This window comes from Rhinolophus sinicus, chromosome 17 (assembly GCF_057876585.1).
Source record: "Rhinolophus sinicus isolate RSI-liver-muscle chromosome 17, RSI-T2T, whole genome shotgun sequence".
NCBI lineage: Eukaryota > Metazoa > Chordata > Mammalia > Chiroptera > Rhinolophidae > Rhinolophus > Rhinolophus sinicus.
In genome coordinates, this window is record NC_142517.1 from 155,746,679 (window position 1) to 155,761,939 (window position 15,261).

A 15,261-nucleotide genomic window follows, 5' to 3' on the forward strand; every position below is an offset into this window, starting at 1 on the left:
GGGAGAGAGAGAGAGAGAGAGAGAGAGAGAGAGAGGGAGGGAGGGTGGGAGGGAGGGAGGGAGAGAGAGAGAGAGAGAGACAGAGAGACAGAGAGAGAGAGAGAGAGAGAGAGAATACAGAAGAGGGGAAAAAAGCATGACAGAAAACAGTTAAGAGGTTTTTGTCCAAGTGAAGGCTGAAACAAGGCAAATGAAAACCATGTAAGGCTGCTTTGTGAAAGATGGCAAACCAAGACCATTTGTTTTTTGTTCAGTGCAAACATTAAGATTTGGATGTAAGTTTTTAATAGAGGACACTATATACAACTTTGACTCCTTTTGCACAATACTTTTCCTTTTCTCTTTATGTTTGTAGTGGTTAGTAGTATACTGAATAAGACAATACATTAAGAAACAGTTTTTTAATGTACCAGTCATTTTAATCATAAAAAGAAAAGCTTGAGATTTATTTCAAGCTATGGATAGTCAGGAGGATTAAATACATATTTTGACATATTAGAATAAGAATTTTTTATACTTAATGCCCACACCATATTTCATTAATGCAGTCATTTCCTTACCTTTGTAATCTAATACATGAAAAAACGACACATTGCAACAACTTAAAAATGGTTTAACATTATTAAACATCAGCATAAAAACTTTTATATTAAGGTAATATATTTGAAATTTAATGGGAATTATTGTAAATACACATAAATACCTTTTGTTTTATTTGAAGCCTTTTGCTTTATTTCGAAAATAAGAATTCATTTTATGTGACTTTTCTTTAGCAGAAATAAAAATCATAACTATCAGTATATTTTATCCTACGCAATTTCTTAAATTAAAAATTTTTAATTATTAATTTTTTTTCCTCAGCTGTTTGGTGAAAGGGAAAATCATCATAAAACTGCGACATCTTTCCTATTTTATTGTAATTTAGATGAGATTTCTGTTATCTGTTTTACCACTTGTTTAAGTGTTTTTGACATATAATACTTTATTTTTGTATATTAACCTCAGTTTATTAGATTTACTGTTAGCAGTGTAGCAAATAAAGTACCACACACTTACACCTTGTTTTAATATATTTAATATCTGGCCAATACATAACTTATAGTTAAATGAATTTGGTATGTCAGCATGTTATTTTTCAAAGAGAGTTAGGATAATGGGAAGTATTTAGTTTTTATCAATTAATATGAGCAGAGCACTTTAGTGGAAACACTTTCAGCCTAAAGATATGACATTAGAGAAGCACGCTGACAATAAATCAGTTAGACTAGTAAATAGATTATGCAACCTGTGCAAATAACCCATTTTTTAGGCACAGTCAAGATTATCAAGTGTATTTCAAGTTCCTGAAAATAATTCATTGCATAGACTTACTCCCAATTACAGATAAATTTTAAGCATTGTTTGTTCGTAGTGTCTCTTTACTCCTTTATGCTTCTACTGCTGGAAGTAGCTTACCATATTCATATGTGAGTGACATGAGTCTCAAAGTCTCACAAAATGTATTCAGGCAAATGAAATATTAATAACTTCCCCTGTAATATAGACAACTTAATCTTGATAATGAAAATATGCTGGTTTGGCAAATAACCCCACATTACTAGAAATGAAGGGTGGGATTTAAAAGAAATGGAAATTATACCAAGGTAAGAAAGCTTGGGTCAGGTTTCACAATGTTCAAATCGTGCTACGTATGTACTTACGGTAATTCAAACAAATGAAAAATTGCATTAACAGTTGTACTATGGTAGGCCAAATTGAAAAATATCAGAAGTTATTTTTGATGTAGTCTATATTTAATAACTAATAGTATCATATAGGACTTATATAAGTATAAAAATGGCATTGGTTCAAAGCAGCATTATTACTCTTTATTTACATTGTGTAAATCAAGGTGCAAGGAATGCCTTTGATTATCAAATTAATGGTCATATTTGGATGTTTCATATATCTCATTGAATCAGTTGGACAGACCATTTAATTTCTGAGTCAATTCTTTAGATCTCAGTTGTTATAATAGACTAAGTAGTTTGACCTGAAAATTGTTGCATATACTTATTCTGAGAATACACTCAATGTAACTTTTTAAGCATTTAATTCAAGATTATGATGATGTTGATAAATGTCAATATTAATTCGATGGGTCATGTTTTAGCAAGAAAACTACTTGACATGAGATCAAATTTGCCATTCATTTTAGTCTCATGGCTAAAAAGGTAGGTAGTAGTCATGTGATTTATTTCCAAAGATTCTTTGTACTCTAGTTAGATCAAGAGCTTAGCATATTATCTTTTAATACAGCAACAAAGGGTGGTATATTCAACACATTTCTATATTTTTCCTGACTCACATGCACATTTGCAAAATTATTTTAAACAAAACCACCAACCACCAGGAAAAACTAGCTGTTAGGTAAATTTTTGTATCTTTAAACCATATTGACGATAAAGTGATTTGGCAAATACTCATTGCATTTTCATGTACTCTCTTTGAATATTTCAGCCTTCCATTACCCCAGAATCATGGGATTGCCCTGTAGACATAATTCCTTTCTGGATTGCTCATTTTTCCTATGAAGAAAACAAGGCCCAGAGAGGAAGTTCCTACAATGATTTTTTTTTTTTTTTTGGTGGGAAACTGAGCATTTGTTTTTACAAAATAATAACAGCCAAATACGATGTGTTTGTATTAAATATTGGATATAATGCATTAAATACTAGACAAAAGAAAAACATAATTTAGGACCACTTTGGAAAGTGAGAAAACGCGGTAGGCTTAACAACACAGGAATTGTAGAGTTACACAGAACTCCTCACTTTAGACCTTCCCGTGGTATTCTGTGAGTTAATCGCTTTGACTTACTGTCACAGTGTCTTTGACTTTTTATGAGTTTGCAGTCAGGGTCAAAAATGCATCAGTTCGTTTTCTAGTAAGTGCTGATATAGTTGGTTGTTGTCATATTGTGGACATAATACAATATATTTAATAAATGACACAAATAATTGCCTAAACAGGACTCCTGAATGTATTTAGAAAGCTTTTCATTTCCTTTCTATCCCATTTAGGCTAGCCATGAAAAATCAGTATTTGTCGCCAATCTTTACCCAGGTAATATTGGTTGTGATGCTGTCAGAATATTAAGGCAGAAAGAACCTGGGAAAGGTTTTCAGAAGTTATTAAAAATTTTTAGCTTTGCTTCCTCAAAATTCCTTTCATGTACCTCATACAACTCAAAACTTCAAATTTTATATTGTTTGGCCACTGTGATATCTGAATCAGTAAGGGGCCCTAAGTGAACTCACTCATCATGGCCGCTGAACTCCCCTAGGGCTGAGCGTTTGAGGGGTAATTCTGAGCTTGGGGACTTCATTGTATGCTTCTATGTTCTGAGATCGTAATTCTGAGCTTGGGGACTTCATTGTATGCTTCTATGTTCTGAGATCGTCACAACTTATGGACAGGGCTTACAGGAGCAGCCTCAGGGCCACCTCAGGCCTGTCCTCCCTGTCGTGGCTTCTTTGTGTGGTCATTACCAGGTACTTCCTAGACCTCTCTATAATCTTTTATTCAACTATCACAATTGTAATTCTCCGGTGTCAGGGGGTTTCCTTTTTCTCTGTATTGGCAACACCTAATGGAATGCCTGATACATATTTTGTGCCCCCAAATTGTTTTGCTGACTGAATAAATAAGTGAATAATCTTATCAGATACTCATCTTACCCTTTTCTTACACCGTCCCAATGACAGACACCCAGTACATTCTAAAATAGTCCTTCCTTTCACATGCTTCTCTGTTAATGTCCTTCAACGTGACAATGTCCATGTCACATAAATGTCGTTAAGCCATGCAGAGTTTTGTGTTGTAGACTTTTTGTTGTATAAACTCCATTTGAATTCTCCTGCTTTAACAGAGGATTTTATCTGTATGCATTCCTCATTTCATGACTCCCTGCACTGTACTGTTTTGCTATATTACTATTCTGTTTCTGAGACATTATATATATATATATATATATATATATATATATATATATATATATATATATACACACATACACACACACACATACATACACACACATACACACGCAGGTCATCATATATTAAATCAATGGATTAATTGTAAATTAGTTATGTTTTATATTAACTTGTAATATCAATGTTAAATAATGTCGATATAAGAAAAGACAGAAAATACAGAAACATATTTTTTACCAGTCTCTGAGTGCTCTCATACATATATTTTTATTCAATGAATCACCACAGCATATAATTAAAATTAAAATTGTTCCACAGTATATTTTTTTCTGTTCTTCATCCACTTTCTTCCATTTATATTGTGTTCTGGTGAACAATTCTGAACCAATATATTTTTTCTGTTCTTCATCCACTTTCTTCCATTTATATTGTGTTCTGGTGAACAATTCTGAACCATAAGCTTGGCAAGTGATAATGCTGAATCAGCTACAAAGAAACCAGGGGTGCATGCTGAGGGTTAGTATAGCTATTTTATTGGAGTTTAATATACATGTGAAGGTAAGGGTAAGCAGATAACATTGGACTGGTGGAAGTCCCAAAGCCTACCACTGCTAGGCAGAACTGACCAAAAAAAAACAAAAACAAAGACGATGTTGGGCCCTGCTGTGATGTCTGGCTGGGAATCTGAAGAGAAAGAGTGATGGCTAATATACCGTAATTGTGTTCAGTTCATTTATATGGGACTGTACTGTGGTATACATATACCCCTTAAATGAATGATTTCAATCAGCCAGTCAGCTTGCCTTTTCTAGAAATGCATACTCTGAGCTAATGGGGTCTTCTAGCTTGACTTACCTATTAGTTCTTTAGGTCGTACAGCATAAAGATTGATGGAATGAATAATAGACTTTGCAGTCATACAGACTATAGTTCATACAGACTGTAGTTCAACTCCCAGCCATAGCCTCTTACTGCCTGTGTAAATTTGGGCAAGTTATTTAAACTATCTGACCCAAAGTCTTCCTTTCTGTAAAATTCAGCTATCTGCCTGCATGAAATTGCAAAGATTGGTGGATCTTTGTAGAACATTTTTTACCACAGAATTTGGGACATAGGAATTATGTGCAATTTTAATTGTTATTGCTAGTCATCCTTTCTTGCTTATTAGCCAAGAATGGGAGGAGCAACATAATACCCAGGGTTTTTAATGGCTTCCTAAATATTATTTTCATAGGGTATTACAAAATAATAACAACAAAAATTCCTCTGTATTGGTTAGTTTTTCTGTTTTTCCATGTTTCTACAATTAAATCATTATAGATCAACTGCTTAAGTTAGTATCGTATGAGATAGTAGAATTGTGAAAACAGTTTTAACAGTGAAATATCATCAAGAGTTAAGGAAGAGTATGATGATTGAAAGTAAGATGTCAAATGCCAAAATACCTGAGTTCAAATGCTGCCTGTAATTATTCTCTATATCTAACCTCTAGATAATTAGCTTTATCTAACCTCTGTGCCTCAAGTGTTTAATCTGAAAATGGTATTAATAATAATGCCTACCTTGTGGGTATGCGGAGGATTAAATGAGTTGATACACATTGTATTACTTTTCTAATGCGGTGCAACAACTTACCACAAACTTAACAACTTAAAACAACACCCACTTGTTAGTGTATAGTACTGTAGATCAGAGGTCATGCATAGTATGGCTGAGTTCTTTGCTAAGGGCTTCACAAGGCTGACATCAGGGTCAGCTCAACTGAATTCTTGTCTGGTCACTTTGGGGGGAAATCTACTTCCAAGCTCTTTCTCGTTGGCAAAATCCGGTTCCCTGTACTCAGATGACTGAGGTCCCTGTTTCCTTCTTGCTGCAGCCAAAGCCCTTCTCAGCCCCTAAAAGGGCCAAATACATTCCTTGCCGCATGACCTCTTCCATCTTCCGAGTCAGCCAGAGAGACTCTTGTGTTGAATTCCTTAGTTTCTGACCCCTAGTTTGAAAGTGTTCATGTGATTATGCCAGGCCCACCTGGATAATCACTCTATCAGGCCAGTAATTTGAAACCTTAATTACATACGAAAATTCCCTTTGCCATATAATGGGCACGTATGTAATCATGGGAGTGATATCTCACTATATGTGCAATACTGGAGTTATACAAAGCATGCACCCTAGAGGGCGGGGAATCTTGTACCCTACCTTAATCCAACCTAAAACGTATGTGGCACATAATGAGCGCTATATGTGTGTTAGCTATTATTGAGCATCCAAAAAATTCACAGAAATTTTTAAAAATAACAGTGTCACAGTAATGGCAAGGGTATGATGAAATGATATTCCAAAGCACCATAAAAGACATAAATTGGTAGAACCTTTCTGCCAGGTAATTTGGCAATGTGAATTGAAAACCCAGTAATTCCACTTTAAGGAATTCATCCTAAGGATATAATCAGAGATATACACGATGATATATGAAAAAAAAACTTAATTATTTGGTGGTTTATAATAATAAATATTTAAAAAGAAGCATGCATCTCCTTTAGAGTTGTAGTTGACTAGTATGGCAGAGCTAGTCAATGAAATGCTATATAGCTTAAACAAAAATAAAAATCAAATAAAACAAAAATATGTGGTTTTGAAAACTAATAAGAAGGGAACATGATCATGTTATAAATGAAGATATTATGGGTTACAAAACTGCTTATATAGTGTTAATCCCCGGAGTGTGAGGTAGGCTTTTGGCAACACTTGGTCATTTAACAAGGGAGGGAACACACCCTGACATGTTTCCTCAGATTGTTATAGGTAAGACTAGGCTTCCAGAGACTTCTTAGGGAGCCCCAGTATCCTCCTGGAGTTTGAGAGCTTTTAGCAAGAAGGGGTCACTTGACAGGGACTATACTGTGACACTGTCGGGTCACGCCCATCCATCAAAACAGCAAAGGCATCCTCGGAAGAAGACTGTATCATTTCCCCTAATTTTCTGTGCTGTAGCCATGCATTCAATGCCTCAAAGTAAAATGGCATGCTCTGGTCCCTCACTCCTAATTTATAGTCTTTGTTTATACTAAACTGGCCAAATGAACAGTCTCAGCCAAGATTTTACAGGATTGTTTTTTGTTTTGTTTTAGCTATAATGCAAGGCATCTGGAATACATAATATGTACCAATGAAGACTGTAGAAGTTAACTCTCAGGAAAGCAACTACAGTGTACATTCTAACACTATAAAACAGCTACTATTAACCCCATTTTACCGGTGAGAAAACTTTGGCTCAGAAAGATTAAGTAAGTTGTTGAAGAACTGAAGAACTAATTCCTAGTTAGGAAACGGTGAAACCAGGTGTTCAGGTTACTGGCTTCACCCTCTGCACCACAGCAGTGAGTCCTGGTGGTTCCTGGGAGTCTATATATATTTTACAATCTCCCTAGAAAATGTTAATGATTAGCCTAAATCCTTCTGTAGTACACATGACTTCCCTATACCTGAAGGCAAATTAGTGGTAACAGTATAAGTTGCTTTTTTCTTCTTAGCTTTTTCCAGCTCCAGACTCTCAGATCTTAAATTTCAAATTAGCAGATGTGTTTTTAACTGGGGGATTCAGATATCAATACAAGTATAGATTAAAACAGCTCTTCCTTCTCAACCAAATGGGAGATGTACCAAACTCCATAATCTTTGGAACTAGCATATCTCCATAGGCACTCCAAACCTGGCTAATTTTGTTGTACCTTTTACTTTTCTGTGACTAAATTCTTGAGAAAAATCAATGCACAGCTCTCTCAAACCACCAAATTGTCCACGTCTCCTTTGGGAATTCTCCCTCATCCTTCTCAGACTCTCCCCATGTCCTACTTTGCCTTCATATTTTCAGAACCATTCAATCTACTTTCACTTTTATTCAGCTTTAGTCTGCATCCATCTCTAGGTCCAATAATCTGTCCCCACTTTTTTTTTAAATTTTATTGGGGGAATATTGGGGAACAATGTGTTTCTTCAGGGCCCATCAGCTCCAAGCCATTGTCCTTCAATCTAGTTGTGGAGGGTGCAGCTCAGCTCCAAACCCAGTCGCCGTTTTCAATCTTTAGTTGCAGGGGGCACAGCCCACCGTCCTATGAGGGAATTGAACTAGCAACCTTGTTGTTGAGAGCTCACTCTCTAACCAACTGAGCCATCTGGCTGCCCTCTGTCCCTACTCTTATTTTAGTTTTTTGCCTCTTAGACTCTGGTACTCAACCCAAGCCTATGGTTATGTCCCAGCTCTATACAAAGTATCTTTGCACTGGGGGGAACAAAAGGAACATAAAAATACATAAATGGTTGTGGAGATTTACTATTTAGTATATTTGGACTCTCCGGTGTCATAGTTATATCATAAAACCAATCATTGGATATTTTCTGTAAAATTTACCTGTTAACAAATATTTAAGTTATTTGGGGTAGATCCATATAAGCTCTAAACATTATTATTTTTAGAAAAATAATTTCCATTTTAGCAAGGGTAATGTACTCAACACTCATTGTACTTTGCCTCAAAATGTCAAATTACGTTTTTACCTTTACATTCTTTAAGTGACTTGTCTTGATTCAGTTATTTCTCATTATGTCAGAGATTGAACATAAGAATTAATAGCTTACAATTTTCTTCTAGTCTTAATTACTAGTAATCTTTTTTGTCTTTTGAGTCTGTAGGTTTGTATAAAAGTAATAAACTCATTTTGAATATGTAAATTCAGAATCTGACTATTCTAGTTGATAGATACACAAATTGTAACTCTTAATATTAGAAGCATATTATAAAAAAATATATTATTTTGTATACCTCTCAAAAGGAATGATTGAATATAGAATCAGTACTAATACTGTATTTTTATTAGATAGATTTTTTTAAAATTTAAGGAGACACCAGTTTTTTTGGACATAGGAAACACAGAACCCTGTAAGGGGACTCCAAAATAGAATTCTAAAAATTTTTACTTCTAACAAAAGCACAACTAATAAAATAATCTTTTAGGTGACAGAAAATATAAATGAAGTCGTCTTTACTTCTCTCTGTGTGCTAACAGTTTCTTCCAGCCATATACTCTCAAAATAGCATTCTGTGTTACAGGGCAACTGTTAATATTGTTTAGGATTGCTTTCACTTGATATGGGGATGGGACAAACTCAATCAAGGATGTTTATGGTAACTATTTTTTTTCCTCAGTAGCTCTCTCTTCCCACTTATTACTGTAGACTTGAATAGGCGTAGCATCCTCATCTCTCTTCACACTTAGTTTATCCTCCATTATCTCACTTTTTGTTGCCATGGAAATAATTGTAACATTGCAATTTTAGTATTAATACTACAACCAGAGTACACTACACTGGAATCAGATTGGCAAATACAGAGTTGAATGAATTCCTCTCTCTCTCTCTCTCTCTCTCTCTCTCTCTCTCTCTCTCTCTCTGAACAATGTGCTTTGGCATATTTTTTTCCCACCCTTTCTTTGTGTTTACTCAGATATTTAATCATCAACTCAAACTCTTGAATGAGTTTGTACAAGATTCTTCAGGCCATCAGGAACTAAAAGCAAATCCATACAAATTATTTACATTGATTTTGTATCAGTTAAGGAAAAATTTCCAAATAGTTTCCTATAACTGATAAATTTAAGGTATGTCAATATTTAAAAAGAAATCCATCAGCAGCTCTCAGTCTTGAGGAGCTTTTCTGCAATTTGTTTTAAAACCTCCATAAGTCACTTGAAGATAAAATAGTCTCTTCAACCAAACAATAGTCACTAAGTGACTTTTTAAGATAGAGACTATCTGGCTTTCAAATAGGCTCAACCCAGAGCCAGAGTCCCATAATCTGCAGTAGCAGGTAGTGGCGGTACATTTGACTTTTTAAAAATCTTGAATACGTAACTTTAGGGAGAATCGTGGGTAACATAGTTATTAACTCTTTGCCTCCATTTTCCCATGATTAAGTAAATCCTTGATAGTTGTCACTATCCATATATTCCCTCTTCTCCACCAAAATAAAGTAAGTATTCCTATAGAGTGATAAAGGAAAGCAAAGCTTACTTTTTCATTGTTAATTTTATCTGCCAAAGCAATGCCATAGAATGGCATAATGTATCTGAATCTGTCCTATCTAAAACCTAAAAGGTAAGAAGTGAAATAAGTCAGACTGAGAAAGACAAATATCACATGATCTTACTTGTATGTGAAATCTAAAGAACAAGGAAACAACAGACAGACTCATAGATAAGGAAAAAAAAATGATGATTACCAGATGGGAAGGGGGTTAGGGAGCGAGGTGAAAAAGGTGAAGGGATTAAGAAGTAGAAATTGGTAATTACAACAGTTATGGGGATGTAAAGTGCAGCATAAAGAAAATAGTCAATATTGCAACAACTATATATAATGCTGGGTGGGTACTAGACTTATCGGGGGAATCACTGAATAAATTATGTAACTGTCTAACCACTATGCTGTACACCTGAAACTAATATAAAGTAATATTGAATGTCAACTGTAACTGAAAAAAAAATTAACAAAAAGCCCTAGCAGATAAGATGGCCTCCACCATCATAAAATTATTGGTAAATCTAGAGACAGAGATGGTTCTAGGTAAAATTAAAGGACCACATTGCTTTGGGAAGCACTTTGACCTTCCCTCCCCTTCTTCCTAAATTCTTTCCCCACAAAGGAAACTAGTGACCTCTCCAGCCCTCTGTCTCGGCAGGTTTTCTGATTTCACCTGCTCATCTGAACTACTAAGTCCTCTCTAAGTATCTTCCTTAGTTCTGAACCTCTCCCTTCTCCCATCAAATCTATCTTTCCTTTACCATAGGCCCTCTATTTTCTTACGTAATGACAGGCTAATGAGTAGTCTTTTAAAAATACAAACCAAATCTATCACCCCACCACTTAAGCCCTGTACTTGCCTCCATGCCATCTAGAGTTAATAGCCAGAGTCCTCACAGGCTCTACCCCAATGCCTGTCTGTGCTCATCGCCTACTGTGCCCAGCCCAGGGCCTCGGTACACATCATTCTTTTGTCCGGGACTGTTCTTCCCCCAGATGTCAAAATTGCCAGCTCCCTTACCTCCTCCATGTCTTTAAGCCACTTCCTCACTGTGACATTAGCTCACTAATCAGTTAAAAATTGAATGTTCTCTATTGGCCAACCTTGTAGTTAGTACACCACTTAACTGCTTATTTTTCTCCATAGCATTGATCCCCATATGAAAAATATTTAATTTATTTATGTTTATTATTTCTTTATCTTCCCCCAACAACACCCATTAAGTGAGCACCATTAGAGGAAGGAATATTTGTTGTTACGTTATTCTACAGTATTTAAAGTAGTGACTGGTACATGATGAAAGCTCAATAGGTGTTTATTGTGTAAATGATAGATGGCTTCTAAACAAAGGGTAGAAGTCAAATCCATTTTCTATAGAATGGCATAAACGACTAAAAAGGAACACTTAGGTTCCCTTTATCAGAAATCTAAACTGAGATAACACTGAAAGAACGAGTCAATTGGTGTTCAGAATCCAGGCTTTCAGGATACAGTGGAGCAGAGGCAGAAACCAAAGTCATGTTCCGGCTGCAGATACAAGGAAGCAGAAAATACAGGAAGAGGAAGCTAGACATCACCAGAAGGACCTGGAACAAATGTGTGCCAAGGAAATGTAGCTACAAAATTGAAGGAGACTGAGGTCAATGAGGGGCACAGGGACAGTGGCCAGTCCCAAGGTTGCTACCTTTTAAGAAAGTCACTCTAGTTAGACTTGTTTCTAACCATCAGAAGGGCATAGATAGGACTGGTACGCTGAAGTTGGATGATTTAAGTTGCCATCTCTCCTTGACAGCAGGTCATCTCTCCTTGCAGGTGTCTTTTGTAAAATATGTTCATTCCCCCAATTGATGTATTTTTAGCAAAGCTATTTCAGGTGTTATGTTGGGCTAAAGGGGAAGAGACTTTTTAATTTAATTTAATTTAATTTTTTTGTTAGTTTCAGGTGTACAAAATAATGTAATAGTTAGATATTTATCATTTATATCCCTCATAAAGTGATAACCCCTTTCTCCCAATCTACTACACCTCGGACATCGCATACAGCCCTAACATTTCCGCTGTCTATTCCTAATGCTGTACTCCACTTGTCTGTGTGTGTGTGTGTGTGTGTGTGTGTGTGTGTGTGTGTGTGTGTGTAATTATAGTTGATATTCATTATTGTTCAGCTTCAGCTTCAGGTGTACAGTGCAGTGATCAGGCATCTACATCATTCCTGAGGTGGTCTCCCTAATGGGACTAGTGTCCATCGGATACCCTACAAAATCTTTACAACATTATTGATTATATTCTCAACCTGACTTTTGTATCCCTGTGTCAATCTTGTGGTTATCGACTGTGCTTTCTAATCCCTTCACCTTCCCTCTCCTCCCCCTCCATCTTGCAACCCTCAGTTTTCCCTCTGTATCTCTGAGGCTGTTTCTGATTAGTTTGTGATTAGTTTGTTTTCTTTAGATTCCACGTATAAGTGAGATATGTGGTATTTGTCTTTCTCTGACTTATTTCACTTTACATAATGTTCTCTAGGTCCATCCATATTGTTGCAAATGGTAAGATTTCATTCTTCTTTATGGCTGCGTAATACTCCATTGTATAAATGTACCACAGTTTCTTAATCCAGTCGTCTACCGATGGGCATTTCGGTTGTTTCCATGTCTTGGCTATTGTGTATAGTGCTGCAATAAACATAGGGGTGCATGAATTTTTTTGAATTAGAGTTTTGGATTTCTCCGGATAGATACCGAGGAGTGGAATTGCTGGGTCATAAGGTAGTTCCATTTTCAGTTTTTTAAGATACCTCCATACTGTTTTCCATAGTGGGTGCACCAATCTGCAATCCCACCAACAGTGCACAAGGGTTCCCTTTTCTCCACATCCGCGCCAGCACTTGTTGTTTGTTGATTTATTGATGATAGCCATTTTGACTGGGGTGAGGTGGTATCTCATTGTGGTTTTTATTTGCATTTTTCTAATGATTAGTGAGGTTGAACATTTTTTCATGTCTGTTTGTCATCTGTATGTCCTGTTTAGAAAAATGTCTCTTCATGTCCTTTGCCCATTTTTTAATTGGATTGTTTGTTTTTTTGAAGTTGAGTTGTGTAAATTTTTTATAAATTTTAGATATTAACCCCTTATTGGATATATCATTGGCAAATATCTTTTCCCATTCAGTAGGATCCCTTTTGTTTTATCGATGATTTCCTTTGCTGTGAAAAATCTTTCTAGTTTGACGTAATCCCACATGTTTATTTTTTCTCTTACTTCCCTTTCCCGAGGGGATATATCAGTAAAAATCTTATTCCAGGTAATGTCTGTAATCTTTCTTTCTATGTTTTCTTCTAGGAGTTTTATGGTTTCAGATCTTACATTTAGATCTTTAATCCATTTTGAATTTATTCTTGTATATGGTGTATGGAGGTGGTCCATCTTCATTTTTTTTGCATGTGTCTGTCCAGGTTTCCCAGCACCATTTATTAAATAAATGTGTCTTTACCTCACTGTAAATTCTTGCTTCCATTGTCATAGATTAAATGACCATATAAGCATGGATTTATTTCTGGGCTCTCTATTCTGTTCCATTGATCCATGTGTCTGTTTTTATGCCAGTACCATGCTGTTTTGATTACTGTAGCCTTGTCGTATAATTTGATGTCAGTTATCGTGATAACTCCCACTTTGTTCTTATTTCTGAAGATTGCCGAGGCTATCTTGGGTTTTTTATGGTTCCGTATAAATTTTAGGATTATGTGTTCTATTTCTGTGAAAAATGTCCTTGGTAGTTTGATAGGAATTGCGTTTAATCTGTATATTGCCTTAAGCAGTATGGACATTTTAACGATAATTCTTTCTATCCTTGAGCATGGTATGTTTCCATCTATTTGTGTCTTCTTTAATTTCTCTCTTCAGTGTCTTATAATTTTCTGAGCACAGGTCTTTTACTTATTTGGTTATATTTATTTCTAGGTATTTTATAGTCTTTGAAGCAATTGTAAATGGTTTTCTTAATTTCTCCTTCTGATATTTTATTATTGGTATATACAAATGCATCTGATTTCTGAATATTAATTTTGTATCCTGCTACTTACTAAATTCATTTATCAGTTCTAATAGTTTTTTGGTGGAGTCTTTAGTGTCCTCTATATATAGTATCATGTCGTCTGCATGTAATGACAATTTTACTTCCTCCTTACCAATTTGGATGCCTTTTATTTCTTTTTCTTGTCAGAAGAGAATGTTTTGATTTCTCGGTATATTAACCCCTCCAAGTCACAGATCTGAACCATTCTTTGTCTATCTTGTAGAGCCAGTCCAAGTTGGACTTTAAGTTATAATGTAACCTAAAAATCGCCCCTTTAATTTTATAAGCAAAATTAATAAGGGAAAGGAAGATGGTGAATGGGAAACCTAAAAGGATAAACACTGCTTCTGAATGAGAATGGGGAATTGGCCTGATTTTAGAGTAGATTAAATTGGGAAAACATGGAGCTGAGATGACCTGGACCTGAGTGGCAGCTTCTCCCTTGGCCTTGGCTTACGTTTCTAGTTCACCACAGTTCACACTACTTATAACCTACTGTTTCCTTGGTTGTGAAATCAGTTTTCTTGTGCCTATGCTGTCGTTTTCCTTAAAGTAGGACAGTACTTCTTGATAACTTTTGTTACAAATAACAGTAGACAAAAAAGATTAAGATGACTTCATGATTTTATTACGTCTGATCCTCTTTGCTCATTGAGGTTACCTGCGTTTGTAGGAATTTGTGTTTGCAACTGCTGGTAACAGTTACTCTATGTATAGCTATGGAGAAATTATTACTCTCGGAGGTTTAATGACTCATCTAAATTGACATTAACCAATTTTAAAAAATGCGTTGGTCTACCTCTGACTGGCTTTTACTAAACATGTTGGTACAAAGAGTGAAGGGACTTAAATTGATATTTTACCCAGTAAAAGATTTAGGGACTGTGATTTACCCCTTATAAAATTTATCGCGCCTACCTCCTTGGCATAGGACTCAAATATTCCCTGTAGCTCTGCTGAATTGACTGAAAACATGATAAGGCATCTAAATTCTGCAGGTAAAGCCATTCCTAGCAACCAATTTGATTTTTGATGGACAAAGAGCCCCAGGAAAGTACATGCCTTTGTATCTGAGAAAAAAGAAATCCCAAGCAAGATAGACATGCCCTAATCAGTATGCTCTGCCTATGACA

General features: G+C 35.6%; 1 protein-coding gene across 2 annotated transcripts in view; it reads left to right on the forward strand.

The window, feature by feature from the left end:
- CSRNP3 (cysteine and serine rich nuclear protein 3) overlaps positions 1 to 15,261 on the forward strand; it is a 190,954-nt gene that overhangs the window by 2,128 nt on the left and 173,565 nt on the right. The gene's annotated exons all lie outside the window — the stretch shown is intronic.